Below are 23,880 nucleotides of genomic sequence, written 5' to 3'. Positions count from 1 at the left end.
ATAGAAGCATCCTGTTCACCAAAAGCCCACAGTACAAAAGGAAAATCACAACTGCAAATAATATAACCCAACTAACAAGTCCTTCAGCTGTGGGTTACCATACTCCCCTTTATATTTAAATGAACTCATTTAAGCTCCTATCATGTGTATACTGGAAATCATTGTCTTCTTTCCCATCTATTGGTTTCTCTGAAAGTTCATGTTTTTCTCCTCAAGTTTTGCTGCAATTTCCTGCTTTTGATGAATTGTGTTTCATCTTTTATGCGTTTCATCTTTCCCAAAGCATCCGTAAATGGAAGACCTTAATATTTATCTTACTTTCTAAAAAGTTGGGAATGGTGAATGGGTATTAAGTGAGAACTACAGTTCCTTGGATCTCTTGGTTGTAATCAATAAGAAAAAAAATGAAGTCAAATAGTGCTAAACTGTTCACTAATTCAATAGTGCATTATTGATCCAGGCATTGGGGAATTAGTAATGAAAAAATAGTAAAAAAAAAAAAAAATCTTGGGAAGATGAATTTTTCTTGGGGGACAAAAATAACCAATATGATCATTAATATAAGCAGTGATCATATCAGAGACAACATTAGGGGAGAGGAGGGCACAAGGCATGGTTCGTCTATTTATTTATTTATTTATTTATTTATTTATTTATTTATTTATTTATTATTTTAGTTAATCTGTTAAATATGTGGCATTTAAGAGAAACTTGAAGGAACTGAAGAAGTGAGCCATGGGAACATTTTAAAGACAAGAGTTCTAAGCAGATGAAACAGCAACATAGAGACAATGAACTTGGCAGATTTGAAGAAAAGCAAGGAAGCCAGTGTGACACACCAGGAAAGTAGTATATAAGAACTTGGCAGATTTGAAGAAAAGCAAGGAAGCCAGTGTGACACACCAGGAAAGTAGTATATAAGATCTGGACTATAACTGAGGTCCATATCAGACAGAGGCTAGTGAATGGACTTGGGCTTTTACAGATGTATAACTTTATGACTGAAGACTGTCTTGCTTTAATTATAACTTTAGAGAATCACTACAGTTACTCATTAGAGAAAAGGATGGCAAGAGTAGAAGCTGAGAGGCATTTGGGAGCCTATGGTTATAAACCAAGAGAGAGATAATGTGGGTTTAGATTAGGGTAGTAGTGACAGAAATAATTAAATGGTGAGAGTCTGGATATATTTTGATGGAAAAACTCTCAAAATTTGCTAACAGATTACATGTGGGTTATAAGAAAAAAAGGGTAAAAAGTGGGAGGACAAAGACATCACTTGACAAAATTAGAAAAAAAAGGAATAAAATCAATAGAAAAATTAGCAACAAAATATATAGAAATCTGTTGTGTCTCTATAGACTGATAATAAACTATCACAAAAACAACTATCACAAAGAACATTTTTTAAAAATCCCATTTACAAACTGTTCAAAAAGAAAATATCTAGGAATAAATCTAACCAAGGAGGTGAAAAACCTGCACTCTAACAACTATAAGACATTGGTGGAAAAAAACTAAAAACAATACAAATTAATGAAAAGAAATACCATTCTCTTGGATTGGGAGAATATTGTTAAAGTGTTCATACTACTGAAAATCTACAGATTCAATACAATCCCTAGAAGTAGAACAAATAATTCCCAAATTTGTATGAAACCACAAAAGACCCTAATAGCCAAAGTAATCTTGAGAAAGACTAAAGCTAGAGGCACCATGCTCCCAGATTTCAAACTATACCATAATTATAGTAATCAAATCGGTATAGTACTGCCACAAAAACAGACATGTAAATCAATGGAACAGAATATGGAGCCAAAGATTATATGGTCAATTAATCTACAACAAAGATTATATGGTCAATTAATCTACAACAAAGGAGCAAGAATATACAATGAGGAAAAGACAGTCTCTTCAATAAATGGTGTTAGGAACACTAGACAGCTATATGCAAAAGAATGAAAGTGAATCACTTTCTTACATCATATACAAAAATAAACTCAAACTGAATTAGACTTAAATCTAATACCTGAAGTCATAAAACTCCTAAAAGAAAATACACTAAGCCTTTTGACACTGGTCTTATTGATGTTTTTTGTATTTTTCTCCTCAGGCAAAAACAACAAAAACAAAAATAAAGAAATGGGACCACATTAAACCAAAAAACTTTCACACAGCAAAGTAAACTATGATCAAAAAGAAAAGGCAACCAACTAAACAGAAGAAGATATTCACAAATGACAGAGCCAAAAAGGGGTTAACATCCAAATTATGTAAAGAACTCCTAAAAGTAGGTATCAAAACAAACAAACAAACAAACAATCCAAGTAAAAAAATGGGCAGAGAACCTGAATAAACATTTTTCTAAAGAAGACATACAGATGGCCAACACACACATGAAGAGATGCTCAACATCACTAGCAATCAGGTAGACGCAAATAAAAGTCACAATGAGGTATCACCTTACACCTGTCAAAAAGGCTGTTATCAAAAAGACAAGAAATAACAAGAGTTGGCAAAGCTGTAGAGAAAAGAGGACCCTCGTGTACTGTGGGTAGGGATGTAAATTGGTGCAGCCCTATGGAAAACAATATGGAGGTTCCTAAAAAATGTAAAAATAGACCTACCATATGATCCACCAATTCCACTGCCTGGTATTTACCTGAGGAAAATAAAAACACTATTTTGAAAAGGCATGTAGACCCTATGTTCATTGCAACATTATTTACAATAGTCAAGACATGGAAACTACATAGATGGCTATTGACAGATGAATGGATAAAGGAAATGTGAGATATATATATATAAATAAATATATATATATGGATATTATTCTGTCATAAAAAAGAATGAAATCTTGCCATTTGTGACAACATGAATGGGCCTAGAAGACATTACGCTAAATAAGGTAAGTCAGACATGGAAAGACTGATATACGATATTTTTTCATTTATAGAATCTAAAAAACCAAAACACATAAACATACAAAACAAAACAGAAACAGACTGATGGTTGCCAGAAGGGAGGCAAGGTAGGGGGATGGCTGAAATAAGTGAAGGGTGTTAAGAGGTACAATCTTCCGGTTTTACATAAGTAAGACATACAGATATAATACATGGCAGGTAATATTGTCAATAATATTGTAACAACTTTGCATGGTGACAGTTGGTAAACACACTTACTATGGTGACCATTTCATAGTGCATGGAAATACTGAGTCACTATGTTGTACATCTGAAACTAATACAATATGGTAAATCAATTATTCAATTAAATGAATCAATAGATACATAAAATTGGTAATGCTATAGGAGAAGTTTATTTCGAAGGGGGAGAATTGAGTTTGGTTTTATTCAATAAATGAGATTCACTGGGTCATCTAACTAGAAATCTACACCAGAAGTGTAGAAGGCTTCAAGATTAGTTTATATAGGTCGTTTGATCTTAGTGATTAAATTAAGTCATCAAATACTAATTTTTTTCTTTCCATTCTTCCATCTCTGTTATTCACAGTCAGTCTTCCAAAGGATGACTTCCCATATGATCAATGGATAACTGCCATCAGAAATTGGAACTCTGTCTCCACATGCAGTAGGACAGGAAGAGCAATTCTCACAACCATAAGACAAAAAGTCTTGAGTGTCTGCTAAATAGATCTTTCCTGAACCAACCCCTGTGCCTCAGAAAATGTCAGGAAACTTGTTAAACCTGAATTAAGTCTACACTACTTTCAAACTAATCACCATCTAAATGGTATTATGGGATTACCTGATTGTTTAGACCAATATGCTGAGAAGAAAGCTTAATCCTATCTAAACCAACCGGTTGCTACATAATCAGGGAAGAGTGAAAGAGACATAAAGACAGGCACAACACACCCAAGGAAAGGCACAGAAGAGGGATCCTTGGGGTGGCTCAGTGGTTTAGCAACTGCCTTTGGCCCAGGGCGTGATCCTGGAGTCCCAGGATTGAGTCCCACATCAGGCTCCCTTCATGGAGCCTGCTTCTCCCTCTGCCTGTGTCTCTGCCTCTCTCTCTCTCAGTCTCTCATGAATAAATAAATAAAATCTCTGATAAATAAATGTGCAGAAGAGCAAGTGACTTAATATTAAGTACTGGATGCAACCATTCTTATAAGCCCTTTGGCAATTCCTATCCTAGGGAAATCTCACTGGCTGGTTTTTGTTTTTATGGTTTTTTTTTAACTGAGGTTCCCCAACACAATGAGTTCCATGTTTGTATAACTTTCTTTCCTTCAAAAATTTTCTCATATCTCCTCTTCATATTACTTCTCAGGCTCCCTAAACCCCTCTCCCTCATGTTACCACCAGGATATTCAAAATCCCCATAACCTGTCACTTCATTATGCAGAAAATTAGTTTCATGCCAGTTTTGCATATATACAAATTCATTAAGGTGGTCTGTTAAATGAAAGACTGTTCACTCCAAATATAAACTCTTTAGCAGAAGCATTTACAGACGTTTTGAAATTGGGTCTTTTTCCTTTAAATATACGCAAGTTTTTATTCTTCTCCTATCAAGCTCTGTGGGTGAGAAGTAGCTATATGGACAGATACAAATTGCTTTAGAAAACAGAAATAACAAGACAAGTAGGATTATGTGAGTTTATCTGAGAATTTATTGTATTTACTGTTTTAAATAGTTTACCCCTTTTTCACAAAAATTACTCAGTGAATCAGAAATGCTAAATAAGGTATGTACAAAATGCTATAATAGTTAAGTGAAATAGCATCTAATTCTGCCCAGCATGGTGATAAGAATGGGTATTAAGGATCTTTTAGACAGTATTGAAGCTACTACAGTTTCCATGAGACAAAACTGTATTCTAGAAATATATCTCTAACAGTTAAAGAGGAGCAACTAGGAAGTTGATGAGTAAAACTAGATCCCACACAGTCAGTTAGGAAGCTACGGCAGTAGCCTAGCAAAGATAGAATGAGGAATCGGCCCACAACACTGACAGCTGGAAAGAGGCCCCAGCTCAAAGATAGTCACGAAACTGAAAATTATTATGCCATCTCCCCAGTATTTCATATAAAACGTACTATAGCAATATGAGGTGATATCTTTGGAAGCCTAAAGATTGAATAAACAATTTTTTATTTTGTCACTTTCTTTTGGAACTTGTTATTTTGTCAATATCTTTTTTCTTCCTCCATTAACAACACCTGAGTTTTACTTCCAGGGAAATGCTCTTTTCCCATTAGATACTAGTTAGAGCAATCAATAGGATCCGTTTTCTTCCATATTGTTCAGTTTAGACCAGTAAGACATATCTCTGAAATCTGAGAGTGGGAGTGGGAAGGAAGGAATGAAGATGATCATCAGCAACACCTGATGAGACCGTCTATTCGTTGTTACTACCAGAATTCAAAAAGCTGCCCTGATGTTTAGATTTTAGATTTTTCAGACTTTAAGTAACAGATTCTTATTTCTCCCTCCCAAGAAATTACTTTCTGTCTATGTAAGCTAGGATAGGTTTCTATTTCTAACAACAAAAGCAGCCTAATTAGCACATAAGTATGGTAAAAATCAAATGAGCCGAAACAAAACAGGGCTAAGAATCCCAATCCCCTAATACTTCGTTCAGTAGCTTTTCTACAATGTCATGTAAATATTTAAATATTCATTATGAAAATGTTCTTCAGACATAAAAAATATAGTATCTAATGGAAGTGTTTTAACACTAGAATAAATTATAAAGAAGGATACAATAACAGGTTTAGATCCTATGAGACAATGGCAAAGAACAAACTGGGTATTACACATGCTAGGACTTTATGACAGCATATCTGACCTTAGCCATTTCTGAGAATTATATTAAAAAAACTGAGTAAATAGAACACAGTCTTGGGGGTCTGGAAGGAATGGACCACAGGCCAAGTGCTTGGACCTTATCATCAGAACAATCTGGGAATTTCTGAGCTTTCACTGTAGCTACTGCAAAATTCTATTTTGTGGTTTGTGGGTAAATTAGAGAACCTTCAATCAAGGCTTTAAATTGGAGGTTTTGCAAATAATAGAAAGCATAGCTGAATAGATTTAAAACCATCTTCCTGGTTCACTGAGTGTGCAAGAATAAAATTTAATGGAACGGGGAAGCTCCTTTCTGCTCAGTTTGCCCCCAAGTTTAGGTGGTGATCAAACTCCTGTGACCGTACCTTGATCTTTCTGGCTTCTCAGAGATGAAGGAATTCTGTAATTTATCTGCTAAGTAGGGAATATGGCTCCTTCCACAGTAAAGATCAAACTGAAACTTACAATACAGGAGCTATTAGAAGGGGGAGGAAAGATGAATTCAAAGAGAAACAGACCAACAGACTGAACAATCCTGAAAGCTGACACATATCAGTGCGAAAAACATTGGCAGATTGCCAGACAGTATTTCGGAAGAAGATATTCAAGTATAGAAGAGCTAACTTTGGAATGAGAAAAGGCAGTTGAGTGGAGGAAAATCAAAACAAAATGGGTCAAGGGGGGGAAATGTAAAATAATCAGAGTTAAATTCAAGAAGAGACACTGACAGTCCCTTTGCTTTCATAAAAATACCAACGACAAAACAAGTTAAGTTTTCCTTTTCTACTTACTGAAAAATTACTAAGGATGAAAATCCACCACAACTAAGCAACAACACTGATGATTTCTTTGATTTAGTAGATGGTGGCCTAATCAACAAGACGAATTAAAGAACACTGGTAAATAACGTGCAGTTTCCTTCACCCTGACCACACAGGCTTGGGACTAGAGGCCACGACCTCCCGTTGATGAAGTCTCCAAAGCCCCGTTGGTAGAGGTGACCTTTTTGTTTTTCCTCATAAAGTCATGTCACTTAGATCCTAAACAAACCGCAGAAGGGGTGAGCACGAACCAATGGGTCCCCTCACGAGCTGGGAACCCAGTCTCGGGCTCCTGCCAGGTGCGCGTCCCTCCGCCGCCGCCAGGTTCTCCCTCCCACGGACCCACCCGCCTCGGGGACCCGACCCGGGGGCCCAGCGAGGAGGGGCCCCGAGGGACGAGGGCCGTGGTCCCCTCCCTCCCCAGCGGAGGAAGGCTCAACGCCAATACGGAAAAGGAAAGCGAGGCCTAAAGCAAACCCAAGGAGAGGGGCGGCACCGCGGCCGGACGGCGGTGCCCGAGGGTACAGGGCGGGGCCCGCAGCGTCAACTTCTGCGTCTGGAGCCGGCCCTGGCTTGGCCTCGCCGTCCTCACTCGGCGCTCCACGGCCCAGGCGGCCTGCGCGGAGCGGGGTGCGCGGTGCGGGGTGCGGCGTGCGCGGAGCGGGGTGCGCGGTGCGGGGTGCGGCGTGCGCGGTGCGGGGTGCGCGGTGCGGCGTGTGAGGTGCGCGGTGCGGGGTGCGCGGTGCGGGGTGCGCGGTGCGGCGTGTGAGGTGCGGGGTGCGGCGTGCGCGGTGCGGGGTGCGCGGTGCGGCGTGTGAGGTGCGCGGTGCGGGGTGCGCGGTGCGGGGTGCGCGGTGCGGCGTGTGAGGTGCGCGGTGCGGCGTGCGCGGTGCGGGGTGCGCGGTGCGGGGTGCGCGGAGCGGCGTGTGAGGTGCGCGGTGCGGCGTGCGCGGAGCGGGGTGCGCGGTGCGGGGTGCGCGGAGCGGTGTGCGCGGTGCGGCGTGCGGGGTGCGCAGAGCGGGGTGCAGGGTGCGGCGTGCGCGGTGCGGGGTGCGCGGTGTTGGGTCCTGGCGCTCACGCGGGACGTAGCACCCTTGCTCGGCTCTCCTTCCACTCTTGCACGCCGGACGTGGGACTCGACCCCCGGGTCTCCAGGATGATGCCCGAGGGTAAACCGCTAAGCCACCCGGGCTGCCCCAGTCCTCGCGTTCTGAGTGGGGTTCTGCCACCCTGAAGGTGGCTCCCTGTTCCAGGGGCCGCCCGTGGAGAATGGAGGTGCAAACATCCCCCATCCCCCATCCCCCATCCATCAAAGCATTCTTCTATTCCCAAGTAATCTCTAACATTGTTCTATCATATATATGAATCTGAATGCAACAAGTAGAGGGGCCACATCTTGGTCAGGAACCAAAAGGTCAGAGGGGAGAAGAGGCAGTCCACGGGGATTTTGGGGCACGTCTTGAAGAGCCACCCTCGTAGTAGATGTTGAAGTGCCCAAAGGTGGCCACTCCTCAGCTGTACACCTTCATCCAAAAGGCCACGCAGAAATCCTCGACCTCCTGCGGCCCCTTGAACTCCAGCAGCTGCCCTTCTGCGAGCTGGGCGCCAGCAGGCTTAGCAGAAAACTGCTTATCTTCACAATGCAGGGTGGTGGGACAGCAGATCTGTATTTCTAGATTTTTTTTAAAATTATATTGTCAATGTATTTGAAAAAATTTTATTCTTACAGAATAAATAATTTGACAAGAACATTTGAACTAGTTGTGAAAAGTGTGTAACAAAAGATACCATTTATATACAGTGGAGTAACCTAATTGTATAAAAAGCAGAAGATGAAGGAAACTTCCTTGATCACCAACTGGAAAACATCTGATTTCCTATATATTGATAATTTTCTTTGTATGTGCTTATCTGGATGACCATCTGTGTAAGAGAGGTGTAATGGTATGTCATATATATGGCTTCACAGTCTTTTGGCTTTCATTCCTTAAAAACATTATTTTCTGAGCTATGTAAAATTAATAATTAAGCTGTGTAAACTATAATCCATGTTTAGCTTATAGGTACATTCAGAGTACAAGTAACAGTTTGAATGATCAAAATTGGAGAATAAAAAGTAACTTCTGCACGAAAGAACTTTAAAAAAATTCCTAGTTTGAAAACCTGAATTGGCATATGTTTATTTTGTTAGACATTTAGACTTCTTATGACCTAGCTCTATATTTGTTGAACCTTTGCTTCAACAGCATGTTTCGAATTGTTCATCTTTTTTTAAAGCATTCTTCTATTCCCAAGTAATCTCTAACATTGTTCTATCATATATATGAATCTGAATGCAATATTTAATAACTGCCATCATCATGTAAGCATATGTCAGCTATCAGAATGTGGGGTAACTAGAATTTACCATCCCTGCCAATTATATTTCTATAAGATATTGATGACCCATGTATCAAATCTATTCATGTTGCATAAAAGGGTTAGACAAGCATCATGAAAATTGGTTAGGTCCTTTGTGATTTTTGTTTTTATCATTGTTTGATGTGACATCTACTTAGGAAAATATTGTTTTAACATTTAGACCTATTTCAAACCTGCATGGAAAAGGCGTGATGAGATGGAGCAAAGTTGCTAAACTTAATTGAGCTTTTTCTAGTATAAACGATTAAAAAGTCTCTATTATTTTAATGACCAAAACTTAAAAAGATATGTAATATATAAAAAAGGTTTCAATAAATATCAATACCTTAATACCACAGATAGCTTCATCTGTAAGCAATCAGAGCTTAGCTCAACACATGAGGAGATTCATTCATGTGTTATGAATTTCTCCTGGTCCATAATCATTCTGAACTTTGGATTTATGGAGGTAAAACCTTTCACTAACTAGAGGCACTTATCAGAGAAAAGTTTTTGTTGTTTTTTCTTCAGTTCTTCAAATGATCCCTATGGTAACTCCACCAAATGACTGTTTTCCAAGGTCTAAATAGAACATTACAACATGCATAATGTGTTTTTCCAATGCTGTTTTTTTTTTTCCCTCATTCAGGGAATTATCTGAAATCATACTTCCATATATTTTTAATTCTATCCCAAAAGCTCCTTCAATTTTCAATTATTTAACAGTTAGTTTACACTGAGAGGGTTTTCTTTTCTAAAATCTGCTGTTGTACAACCAGATTGTTAAAAGTCTCTAATTAAATTGTGGGTGGGTCCCAACTTTTCCCTCTCAATATGTTAAAATTATTCAAATTAGAAAGGATAGTTTGTTACACAGGTACACAGACAAATATTCCAATAATTTGGGGTCTCATTTGCTGAGCAATACTGTTTGTGGAATGCACCTACTTTTCCACTACTCCATGACACTGTGCAAGTCCCTTAACATCTCTTGTTCTCATCTTCCTTCCTTTTTTTTTTAAGATTTTTTATTTTATTCATTAATGACACAGAGCGAGAGAGAGGCAGAGACATAGGTAGGGGGAGAAGCAGGCTCCATGCAGGGAGCCCGATGTAGGACTTGACTCAGGGACTCCAGGATCACGCCCTGAGCCAAAGGCAGACGCCCAAGCACCGAGCCACCCAGGAGTCCCTCACCTTCCTTCTTTATACAGAAGTTGAACAAGATGGTCCTTTGGGTTGTTTTAAGCTGTAACGTTTTATTCTATTCTCAAGAGCGCAGTTCTTAAATGCACGAAGGTATTCCTTTCCTAACCTTGCATTGACAATCAAACTACTATGTGTTACACTGAAACTACTTTTTTCAAAATAGAGCTTGTTTTTTAGAACAGTCTTAGATTTACAGTATAAAAGAGAAAAAGCTGAGATGATATACAGAGTTTATTTATACCCTACAAGTAATTTCCTCATTCATACCTGTATGGTACATTTATTACAAGTGATGAACCAATGTTGAGCCATTATAATTAACTAAAGTTCATACTTTATTCCAGTTTCCTTAGTTATTGCCTTATACTCTCTTTCTGTTCCAAGATTCCATCCAGGATACTATATATTTAAGTATCGCGTCTCATTAGGCAGTTCTTGGGTGTGACAATTTTTTATTTTCTCTGTTTTGTATGACCCTAACAGTTTTGAAGGATATATATATATTAGGTAATTTGCAGGGTTTTTTTTTTTTCCTCATAGCTAGACTGGGGTTATGAGTTTTAGCAAGGAAAATCAGAGAGGTAAACTGCCATTTTATCACATCCTATCAAAGGCATATACTACCAACTTGCTTTATAACCTAAAACTGATGTTGATGCTGATGTTGATCACCTCGCTGAGGTAGTATTTGTCAGGTTTTCTCATTGTTCATTATCCTCCCCTTCCCATTTTGCCTTCCTTAGGAAAAAAGTCACTACATATCCCACACTTAAGGAGTGGGGGGTTTATACGCCCTCTCCATGAAGGCAAAGAATCTACATAAATTATTTATAATTCTTCTAAAAAGGAGATTTGTCTCTTCTACCCTATTTATTTATTTATTCAATCATATTTATACCATCATGGACTCATGGGAATTTATCTTATACTCTGGATTACAATCTAATCCTTTATTTATTTTGTTGCTCAAATTTTTCTGGCTTTAGCCATTTGCAACACTTTCAGTTGGCTTTCTTATCCCTTGAACAAACCTCATCAATGTAGGTTTCTGTTTTGTTAGTTTTGTTTTGGGCATTTCCTTAGTTCAGGCTGCTACGATAAAGGCTACCACGGGCTAGGTAGCTTATAAACCACAGAAATTTATAACTCACAATTCTCGAGGCTGGAAGTCTAAGGTCAGGGTACGAGCACAGTTGGGTTCTGGTAAGGAACCTCTTCTGGGTTGTAGACTGCCAACTTATTGTATTCTCACATGGCAGAGAGAGAGCTACTACCTCTCCTGCCTCTTTTCATAAGTGCAGTAATCCATTTAAGGGCTTCACCTTCATGTCCTAATAGCCTCCCAAAGGCCCACCCTCTAAATAACATCACATTGAGGATTATATTTCAACATATAAATTTGGGGGAGACACAAACTTTCAGTCCATTACACTTCTCTATGTTCTAGCACTGTGTGATGCTCCAGACTCATATAATTCCTGATCCAATCTTAGAATCAACCATTTATCCAAGAAGCTCTGGTTCCTCTTATTGGTGATAGTATTAGAAACCAAAATCTGGGTACTAGATATCCTTGCTGTTACTGGATGTCATTGTTTTGAGGATCTCTCAATTGCCAGGTTAAAAAATATATAATTGTGTATACTAATCTGTGTATATACACATATCTATAAATATTTCTGTATGCAACCATATATACCTATATTAAGCTAAACATGAGTTCATACTGAAACATGAGTTCATACTGATGTTTCCAGCTCTGACCTTTTACTACATGGATCATTCTCTTTCCCTTGCTTATCTCTAACCTCCACTTAATGGTGAGAAACCTGGCTTCCACTATCTTCTATTCATTTATTTAATTGTTCAATTGAAGTATATACATATACATATATATATATATATATAGTAGTTTTATCAACATTAACTCATACTCCCATTGGAAACAGCTAAAAGTACAACGTTTTGCATTAAGAATTAGAGGCTCCACTCATTTCCAGCTATTTACATTAGCGCCTTTCCTCCCTACCTCCTTTTTTGTGAAATATATATATATATATACACACACACACACACACACACTTGGCATATGGGCAGATTCTTTCATTGTAGTCTGTATTCCAATTTGGGATTCTCCAACCTTCTAGATAATTTTTTAAATGTTTATATACATGAGCTTTACTCTTCGTGTGAAAAAATTATAAAGGTTTTTGTCAGATGCATACTATTATATATTCATATGTATAATAGTATATTATTATACTTTCAGAGTACAAGTATACTTGTATCACACAGGGTAATTTCAGTCCCTCAAATAAAAAAATATTTACACCTTCTCTCCTTCCTCCCAAATCTAGTCATCACTAGATTTCTTTATCGTCTATATAGTTTTAATCTTATATACCATTTTAATAATTTCATATAATTAATCTTAATGTATGTAACCTTTCAGACTATCTTCTTTCACTTAACAATATGCATTTAAGGATGCTTCATGTCTTTAACTGGGTTGATAGTTCATTTCTCTTACTATCAAGTAATATTCCATTGTATGGATGCACCACAATTAATTTATCATTCATGTATTGAAGGACATCTTTGTTGCCTTCAGTTATTTATAATTATGAGCAAACCTACTAAAAACACTTGAAGATTTTTTTTTTGTGGACATAAGTTTTCAAATATGTCGGGTAAATACCTAGTCATGGAAATGTTATAGGTAGCAAGACTATATTTAGCTTTGTTTAAAAAAAAAAAAGGAAAAAAAAGAAAGAAAGAAAAAAACCTGTCAAAATGTCTTCCAAAATGGCTCTACCACTTTACATTCCCACTAGTGATAAATGAGAGTTCCTGTTGCTCCATCTTGACAGTATATAGTGCTGTCAGTGCTCTGGATTTTGGCCATTCTAATAGGTGGGTACTGGTATTTCATTGTTTAATTTGCATTACTTTGATAGCATATGAAGTGGCACATCTTTTCAAATGCTTATTTGCCATCATATATTCTTTAGTGAGGTGTCCAGATCTTTTGACTATTTTTTAACTAGGTTATTAGTTTTCTTTTGTTTGAGCTTTAAGAAGTTTTTTAATATTTTAGTCCCATATCTCATATTCAGGCTAAGGAAGACTGACTGGTATAGTTCATATGGGTAAGACTCACAAAGCAAAGATCAAAGATAGATTTGAGTAGGAGTAGACTGGCAAACATGAACCCCAAAGAGAGAACAACCATCATAGAGATTTTTGTCCACATCAGTACATATGATCTTTTTCATTTTAAATTACTAAAGAATGAAGCTTATGGAATAAAAAAGGTTAAAATTTAATTTTGAAAAACTTCATAATCACTAATTTTACTACTTTGCTATTTTTCCCCAAATTCAAACTTATTTAGGTACTATCATATACCATCAAAATTTATACAGCACATGTAAACTTAGAAACTGGAAAAATGTAAACATCACCTAAATCTATAAACTTTATTTCAAATTAATTTACATAATATATGTAAACAAACAGGCTTTCAATCAAAGTTTAATCAACTTATTATTAAATATTAATATAAAACTGACATTCTCTCTAATTTATGTAACTACCAATCAAGAAAAGCTTTAATTTACTTTGTGGTTTCAAACCTCATTTGTCTTCTTCAAATATAGGAAAATATTCCATAGACAAAAGTTATAAAAGTCAGTTTCTCGAACATAATTTTACTATTAAGCTTATCTCAACTTGAGAAAGTGCATTTTCAACCAATTAAGTCTAAAACTATATAGATTCTTTTTTAAAATTCATGTTAACCTTTTTAAAGATTTCAAGTTCATTTAAAGATATTCTGACCCTGTTATTTGGCAAAAATAACAAAAAAAAATAGCCTTTATGGTGTTTAAACATTACTAATATTATTTTCTGGTATAAGTATGCTTAGTTATGTCTTAGATATAACTGACACTTGAGATAAGATAACCAGACAATTTATCATCCAAAATACAGTTTTGTGAAAAAGAAAAAGCAATAATAATGATAATAGTAATGATGAGACAGTGGGCATAAACTGAGTCTGTTCTGGGCAAACTTCAGTAAAGGGTTTAGCCTAACCTTAATTTTAAAAATCTGAGTCAAACATCCCAAAAATACTCAAAACTTACAAAATAACTAGCATTAAATGGCACAAATATAATAATCCGTCATTGATTGTAGATACTTAAGATGCAATTTATTTGCCAAACTGCTGATACTGTTTTGTGTAACAATTAGAAGACCAGCTTGATTTTAGCTTATTAATGAAGTCTGGGAGACTAAATATAAGATAGCAAAATATTTGTTTATCTTATGGAACAATTTAAAAATATGTTGAGGGGTGCCTGGCTGGCTCAGTCACTGTAGCATGTGGCTTTTGATCTCAGGGTTGTGAGTTTGAGTCCCACATCAAGGGTAGAGTTTACTTTAAAAAAATAATAAATAGGGATGCCGGGATGGTTCAGTGGTTGAGCATCTGCCTTTGGCTCAGGGTATGATCCAGGAGTCCCACACTGGGCTCCTTGTGTGGAGCCTGCTTCTCCCTCTGCCTGTGTCTCTGCCTCTCTCTCTCTCTCTCTCTCTCTCTCTCTCTCCCTCTCTCTGTCTCTCATGAATAAATAGTTAAATCTAAAAAAATAAATAATAAATAAATAAAAATATATTGAAGATCTTTAAAAGCTTTTCCTTTTCCAAACTTATCCACCTAACTAAAAAGTCATCATTAAACATTATTTGCTTCTGTTTAAGGCCACATTTTTCAAAGTCTATTAAAAGCATATCAGACTGTCAAACACTACTGGCAGAACCCTTAACAACATGTCCTACTTGAAAGCTAAGACCTTTTGATACAGACATTTAACATTTGTTTTTCCTTTTAGGGAAATAAAATGAGATTAATATACTTTACCTTTTGCCTATTGTTTGTAAGCAGGGGTAAGCCAAAGTACTTCTTTTCAGAGATAAGACAAATTTGCAAAAAAGAAGAGAAAGACTGTTGGAAGATTTCAACTTAAACCTCATATTTATTTTTTAATATTTTTAAATATTTATTTATTTTAGAGAGAGAGAGCACATGCATGCAATGAGCAGAGAGAGAAGCAGAAGGAGAGGGCGAGAAGCTCGAGTAGACTCCGCTTTGAGCATGGAACCTGACTCTGGCTCGATTCCTTGACCCTGAGACCATGACTTGAGCGAAAACCACGAGCTGGACACTTAACATACTAAGCCACCACATGCCCTTATTTTTTTAATTTTTTAAAGTAATCTTTACACCCAATGTGGGGCTCAAACTCACAACCCCAAGATCAAGAGTCACATACTTTACTGATTGAGCCAGCCAGGTGCCCCTAAACCTCCTATATTTAGAAATCATTTCTACTTGATTTGGTAAAATTTGGGATGTATTTTCCCTTTTTATAGGAAATAAGACAAAGGAATACTGACTTTCACAATAGGTGCACAATAATCTAGGGATAGCAAGATGGAGATGTTACCAGTTAACAGAATCCAAAGGATGTAGCTACAGGGGAAATTTGCCAGAGAAATGTAGCCCTCACTAGAGAAGCACAACTTGCATGCAGCAAGGAGAGAGCTGGGAAATGATTCAATTAACTATTGCTGGATAGCACACTGCCCCAAAACTTAATGCTTTATTTTTTTTTAAAGATTGTATTTATTTATTCATGAGAGACACAGAGAGGAAAGAGGCAGAGACACAGGCAGAGGGAGAAGCAGGCTCCATGCCGGGAGCCTGAGATGGGACTTGATCCCAGGTCTCCAGGATCAGGCCCGGGGCTGAAGGCGGCGCTAAACTGCTGAGCCACCCAGGCCGTCCCAAACTTAGTGCTTTAAAACAACTATTTTATATTGTTCATATTTCCATGGTCTTACTGGGTAATTCTTCTAATCCACAAGATGTCAAGAAGGGCTACAGTCATTTGGAAGTTCAACCAGGCTAGAGGGTCCAAGATGGCTCAGATCACATAGTTTCCAGTTGGTAATAGCATTTGTAACAAGACACTTAGCTGGATTCATCCACCAGAGTATTCCCCATCTGGCCTTTCCATAGAGATATGGCTTCTGACAACATGGTTACTAAATTTTAAGGGCAGATAGTAGAAACTATATGTCATAGATGGACTCTCCAGAAAAAGATTCTGGGAATTTTGGGGTACAGGATGTTTATTATTGATCAACACCTGAGGAGAAACAGTGGAAGCAACAGGATTAAGCAAAACAAGAAATCCAACTGTGATACAGGTGGTTAACCTACAAATCTGTTGCACATTAGAACAAAATGTTCAGAGGACGGGGCAAGATGGCGGAAGAGTAGGGTCCCCAAGTCACCTGTCCCCACCAAATTACCTAGATAACCTTCAAATAATCCTGAAAATCTGCGAATTAGGCCTGAGATTTAAAGAGAGACCAGCTGAAATGCTACAGTGAGAAGAGTTCACGCTTCTATCAAGGTAGGAAGACGGGAAGAAAAAGTAAAGACACAAAAGGCATCCAAGGGGGAGGGGCCCCGCGGGGACCCAGGACAGGAAAGCCCCCTTCGGGAGAAGCAGGAGCTTCACCAATCTTCCCGGGCGGAAAGGTGCTCGCAGGGAGTTAGAGCAGGATCCCAGGAGGGGCGGGGATGCCCTCAGGCTCCCAGGGACACTAACAGACACCTGCGCCCCAGGGGAGAGCGCCCACACACCGTGGGCAGAGCTCCCTAATGGTCTGCAGCATGCACTGGGCTGGACCTGGGAGCAGCTCTAGGAGGGGATCGGTGGGCGGCTCCGCGCGGAGGGGGCTGCGGGGCGGGATCGCGAATCCACCAGCGCAGGCCCGGGAGCACTGGGCCCTGGGACACAGCCCAGGATCCGGCCTCCCTCCGGGACAGGCAAAGGCCAGGAGGGCCCAGGATAGCAAGGACACTCCTGCCCCGAGCTGAGCAGATCAGCGGCCCTGCCCTAGCAGCATCCAGGCCCTGCAGACGGAGAGCTCTGTAGTTCCTGCGGGAGCTGACTCCAGGGCTCTAGAGCTGGCCACAGCCACTGTGCTTGTCCCTCCTGGGGCCTCACAGGGTAAACAACCCCCACTGAACCCTGCACCAGGCAGGGGGCAGAGCAGCTCCCCCAAGTGCTAACCCCTGAAAATCAGCACAGCCCAGAAGAGCAGCTAGACAGGGGAAAAACAAATTATTAACCAAGCAGCCCTGGAAAGTTCCAGGGGAAGTCGAGGGATTTACAGTACACAGAATCAGAGGATACTCCCCCTTGTTTTTTTGTTTTTTGATTTCTGTTTGCTCCCCCCCCCCTTTTTTTTTCTTTTTTCTTTTCTTCCCTTTTTTTCTTTTTCTTTCCTTCTTTCTCTTCTCTTTCTCCTTTTCCCAATACAACTTGTTTTTGGCCACTCTGCACTGAGCAAAATGACTAGAAGGAAAACCTCACCTCAAAGGAAAGAATCAGAAACAGTCCTCTCTCCCACAGTTACAAAATTTGGATTACAATTCAATGTCAGAAAGCCAATTCAGAAGCACTATTATAAAGCTACTGGTGACTCTAGAAAAAAGCATAAAGGACTCAAGAGACTTCATGACTGCAGAATTTAGATCTAATCAGGCAGAAATTAAAAATCAATTAAATGAGATGCAATCCAAACTAGAGGTCCTAACGACGAGGGTTAACGAGGTGGAAGAATGAGTGAGTGACATAGAAGACAAGTTGATGGCAAAGAGGGAAACTGAGGAAAAAAGAGACAAACAATTAAAAGATCATGAGGATAGATTAAGGGAAATAAGTGACAGCCTGAGGAAGAAAAATCTATGTTTAATTGGGTTCCCGAGGGCGCCGAAAGGGACAGAGGTCCAGAATATGTATTTGAACAAATCATAGCTGAAAACTTACCTAATCTGGGAAGAGAAACAGGCATTCAGATCCAGGAAGTAGAGATCCCCCCCAAAAATCAATAAAAACCGTTCAACACCTCGACATTTAATAGTGAAGCTTGCAAATTCCAAAGATAAGGAGAAGATCCTTAAAGCAGCAAGAGACAAGAGATCCCTAACTTATATGGGGAGAAATATCAGATTAACAGCAGACCTCTCCACAGAGACCTGGCAGGCCATAAAAGGCTGGCAGGATATATTCATGGTCCTAAATGAGAAAAACATGCAGCCAGGAATACTTTATCCAGCAAGGCTCTCATTCAGAATAGAAGGAGAGATAAAGAGCTTCCAAGACAGGCAGGAACTGAAAGAATATGTGACCTCCAAACCAGCTCTGCAAGAAATTTTAAGGGGGACTCTTAAAATTCCCCTTTAAGAAGAAGTTCAGTGGAACAATCCACAAAAACAAGGACTGAATATATAACATGATGACACTAAACTCATATCTGTCAATAGTAACTCTGAACGTGAACGGGCTTAATGACCCCATCAAAAGGCGCAGGGTTTCAGACTGGATAAAAAAGCAGGACCCATCTATTTGCTGTCTACAAGAGACTCATTTTAGACAGAAGGACACCTACAGCCTGAAAATAAAAGGTTGGAGAACCATTTACCATTCGAATGGTCCTCAAAAGAAAGCAGGGGTAGCCATCCTTATATCAGATAAACTAAAATTTATCCCGAAGACTGTAGTAAGAGATGAAGAGGGACACTATATCATACTTAAAGGATCTATCCAAGAAGAGGACTTAACAATCATCAATATATATGCCCCGAATGTGGGAGCTGCCAAATATATCCATCAATTAATAACCAAAGTTAAGACATACTTAGATAATAATACACTTACACTTGGTGACTTCAATCTAGTGCTTTCTACACTCGATAGGTCTTCTAAGCACAACATCTCCAAAGAAACAAAAGCTTTAAATGATACACTGGACCAGATGGAATTCACAGATATCTACAGAACTTTACATCCAAACTCAACTGAATACACATTCTTCTCAAGTGCACATGGAACTTTCTCCAGAATAGACCACATACTGGGTCACAAATCAGGTCTGAACTGATACCAAAAGATTGGGATCGTCCCCTGCGTATTCTCAGACCATAATGCCTTGAAATTAGAACTAAATCAAAAGAAGAAGTTTGGAAGAACTTCAAACACGTGGAGGTTAAGGACCATCCTGCTAAAAGATGAAATGGTCAACCAGGAAATTAAGGAAGAATTAAAAGGATTCATGGAAACTAATGAGAATGAAGATACTACCATTCAAAATCTTTGGGATAGGGATCCCTGGGTGGCGCAGCGGTTTAGCGCCTGCCTTTGGCCCAGGGCGCGATCCTGGAGACCCAGGATCAAATCCCACGTCGGGCTCCCGGTGCATGGAGCCTGCTTCTCCCTCTGCCTATGTCTCTGCCTCTCTCTCTCTCTCTCTGTGTAACTATCATAAATAAATAAAAATTTTTAAAAAATGTTTAAAAAAAAAAAACAAAATCTTTGGGATAGAGCAAAAGCAGTCCTGAGGGGGAAATACATCACAATACAAGCATCCATCCAAAAACTGGAATGAACTCAAATACAAAAGCTAAACTTACACCTAAAGGAGCTAGAGAAAAAACAGCAAATAGATCCTACACCCAGCAGAAGAAGAGAGTTAATAAAGATTCGAGCAGAACTCAATGAAATCGAGACCAGAAGAACTGTGGAACAGATCAACAAAACCAGGAGTTAGTTCTTTGAAAGAATTAATAAGATAGATAAACCATTAGCCAGCCTTATTAAAAAAGAAGAGAAAGAAGACTCAAATTAGTAAAATCATGAATGAGAAAGGAGAGATCACTACCAACACCAAGGAAATACAAACAATTTTAAAACATATTATGAACAGCTATACGCCCATAAATTAGGCAATCTAGAAGAAATGGACACATTTCTGGAAAACCACAAACTACCAAAACTGGAACTGGAAGAAACAGAAAACCTGAATAGGCCAATAACCAGGGAGGAAATTGAAGCAGTCATCAAAAACCTCCCAAGACACAAAAGTCCAGGGCCAGATGGCTTCCCTGGGGAATTCTATCAAACGTTTAAAGAAGAAACCATACCTATTCTACTAAAACTGTTTGGAAAGATAGAAAGAGATGGAGTACTTCCAAATTCATTCTATGAGGCCAGCATCACCTTCATTCCAAAACCAAAGACCCCACCAAAAAGGAGAATTACAGACCAATATCCCTGATGAACATGGATGCAAAAATTCTCAACAAGATACTAGCCAAAAGGATCCAACAGTACATTAAGAAAATTATTCACCATGACCAAGTAGGATTTATTCCCAGGACACAAGGCTGGTTCAACACTCGTAAAACAATCAATGTGATTCATCATATCAGCAAGAGAAAAACCAAGAACCATATGATCCTCTCATTAGACGCAGAGAAAGCATTTGACAAAATTCAGCATCCATTCTAGCATCTATACCCTAAAAACTATAGAACACTTCTGAAAGAAATTGAGGAAGACACAAAGAGATGGAAAAATATTCCATGCTCGTGGATTGGCAGAATTAATATTGTGAAAATGTCAATGTTACCCAGGGCAATTTACACGTTTAATGCAATCCCTATCAAAATACCATGGACTTTCTTCAGAGAGTTAGAACAAATTATTTTAAGATTTCTGTGGAATCAGTAAAGACCCCGAATAGCCAGGGGAATTTTAAAAAAGAAAACCAGAGCTGGGGGCATCACAATGCCAGATTTCAGGTTGTACTACAAAGCTGTGATCATCAAGACAGTGTGGTACTGGCACAAAAACAGACACATAGATCAATGGAACAGAATAGAGAATCCAGAAGTTGACCCTCAACTTTATGGTGAACTAATATTCGATAAAGGAGGAAAGACTATCCATTGGAAGAAAGACAGTCTCTTCAATAAATGGTGCTGGGAAAATTAGACATACACATGCAGAAGAATGAAACTAGACCACTCTCTTTCACCATACACAAAGATAAACTCAAAATGGATGAAAGATCTAAATGTGAGACAAGATTCCATTAAAATCCTAGAGGAGAACACAGGCCACAGTAACTTCTTGACCTCGGCCACAGTAACTTTTTGACCTCGGCCACAGTAACTTCTTGCAAGATACATCTCTGAAGGCAAAAGAAACAAAAGCAAAAATGAACTATTGGGACTTCATCAAGATAAGAAGCTTTTGCACAGCAAAGGATACAGTCAACAAAACTAAAAGACAACCTATACAATGGGAGAAGATATTTGCAAATGATGTATCAGATAAAGGGCTAGTTTCCAAGATCAATAAAGAACTTATTAAACTCAACAGCAAAGAAACAAACAATCCAATCATGAAATGGGCAAAAGACATGAAGAGAAATCTCACAGAGGATGACACAGACATGGCCAACAAGCACATGAAAAAATGCTCTGCATCACTTGCCATCAGGGAAATACAAATCAAAACCACAATGAGATACCACCTCACACCAGTGAGAATGGAGAAAATTAACAAGGCAGGAAACCACAAATGTTGGAGAGGATGCGGAGAAAAGGGAACCCTCTTGCATTGTTGGTGGGAATGTGAACTGGTGAAGCCACTCTGGAAAACTGCGTGGAGGTTCCTCAAAGAGTTAAAAATAGATCTGCCCTATGTCCCAGCAATTGCACTGTTGGGGATTTACCCCAAAGATACAGATGCAATGAAACGCCAGGACACCTGCACCCTGATGTGTCTAGCAGCTACGTCCACAATAGCCAAACTGTGGAAGGAGCCTCGGTGTCCATCGAAAGATGAATGGATAAAGAAGATGTGGTTTATGTATACAATGGAATATTCCTCAGCCATTAGAAACGACAAAACCCACCATTTGCTTTGACGTGGATGGAACCGGAGGGTATAATGCTGGGTGAAATAAGTCAATCGGAGAAGGACAAACATTATATGGTCTCATTCATTTGGGGAATATAAATAATAGTGAAAGGGAATAGAAGGGAAGGGAGAAGAAATGGGTAGGAAATATCAGAAATGGAGACAGAACATGAAGACTCCTAACTCTGGGAAACGAACTAGGGGTGGTGAAAGGGGAGGTGGGCGGGGGGTGGGGGTGACTGGATGGCAGGCACTGAAGTGGGCACTTGATGGGATGAGCACTGGGTGTTATTCTGTATGTTGACAAATTGAACACCAATAAAAAATAACTTTAATTAAAAACATTTTAAAAATAGAACAAAATGTTCAGATTTTGTACCATCTTTGTTTAGTCTTCAGGAAAGGCATGACCTCAGGTGAGGCAGGTCTCTGTAGCTGAGGCAAATGCTGAAGGAACTGACACTTGATGGCTGTCTTTATTCATCATTGCTGAACAGCAAGTTCTTCTTTAAAGTATGATCTGAGTGGCTCATTTTATATATGCCATACTATCAATCCTCTTAAAGCTTGGTTTTCTAGGTCCCAAAACAATAATTGTACCAATTTCATGGACATTTGATTGCTCAAAGTTGGTTACAAGGGCAACCCACATTCAAGGAAAGGGGAAATAAACTCCACCACTTGAATTAGGAATAACATGTATACAAAAAGAGAGGAGTTTGGAAAGGCACTCCAGATTCTGCTTTCTGGTTGTAGCAATTCATGTAAAGTATACTTAACACTTCCCAATACCTGCACAAATTCCCATTCCCTTGTGGCATCAGCTCATATCCAAATCTTGTCACGTGTATCAGAATCAAATGTAGATGAGGTAGATTCCTCAAGCTCTTCAGGAGCATCTGTGAACTAAAAACTGAAACACCAACACAATCGTAATATGCCCCATACACACCTAATATACAACTATGAGGTAAGCACATGGTAGCCTCAACAGAAACGTTCACTGTACAAGTGTAAAACTGAAAGCACATAGCAATTACTGGCCCATAGCAATTCTGAAATCTGGCAGGACATGTCACCATTTCTTCCTTCTCCAGGGATAGAGACTGTTTCTCATTTAGGGTCCACCTGTGCTCCCTGAGAATCATTCTTCATGGCTCTGCCTCCTGTCACCTTTACTTTTCCATAAGAAGTAGAATGTGTTGCTGTTATTTTCTCAGCTGTGTCCTATTCATATGAGATTAGTAACACCAAGATCGTTTTCCATTTTGAACTACTTCTGTCCCTTTTAGTCCAAGCTCTTAAAATTTCTGTTAAAATTTTTGGACTTCCAGTGTACCTATAACACATTTCATGACAGATTTTAAAGACACACCCCTCTCTACTTTGGACTTAGAATCAGGATTCTACAGGGACAAACCTTTAAGATACTTGAAATTCCTTTTTTCTAGCTGAATGGACCTATGAAGCATTATCTAAAGACTCTTGAAAATTCTGTCTAGCTGAGAAGGTCAATAAGGCAAGCCCTTAGGATTCTTAAAAGCCCTATTGTCTAGCTGAGAGGGTATAAGGGGCAAATCCTTAATCTCTCTGAAGGTTAAACCGAGTCTTTCAACTGCACTATTGATCTGATCTTCATGCTGTGGCTGTTTTCCTGGCAGCACTGTGGATTTGATCTTTGCCCCCAGGTTTTAATTTGCTCTGAAAATCTCATATGGGCTGGAAAAGATGAATATGAGAATAACTTATGTTCCAACCCAACAAATCCTTATTTGAAAGTG

At 38.9% G+C, this 23,880-nt stretch overlaps 1 long non-coding RNA gene across 2 annotated transcripts in view; it reads right to left on the bottom strand.

The window, feature by feature from the left end:
* Positions 1-23,880, bottom strand: part of LOC111096972 — a 66,377-nt gene that overhangs the window by 18,485 nt on the left and 24,012 nt on the right. Inside the window, exon 3 of one of the 2 annotated variants that reach the window (XR_005363081.1) lies at positions 2,628-2,662. The exons of the other annotated variant lie outside the window; for it this stretch is intronic. This is a non-coding gene — a long non-coding RNA (uncharacterized LOC111096972). The remainder of the gene's footprint in view (positions 1-2,627; positions 2,663-23,880) is intronic. 2 annotated transcript variants of the gene reach the window in all.

The sequence above is a fragment of the Canis lupus genome, chromosome 8, assembly GCF_011100685.1.
Source record: "Canis lupus familiaris isolate Mischka breed German Shepherd chromosome 8, alternate assembly UU_Cfam_GSD_1.0, whole genome shotgun sequence".
In the NCBI taxonomy this organism is placed as follows: domain Eukaryota; kingdom Metazoa; phylum Chordata; class Mammalia; order Carnivora; family Canidae; genus Canis; species Canis lupus.
The sequence above is the reverse complement of the archived record's forward strand: the minus strand, read 5'-3'. Positions and strand labels throughout refer to the sequence as shown.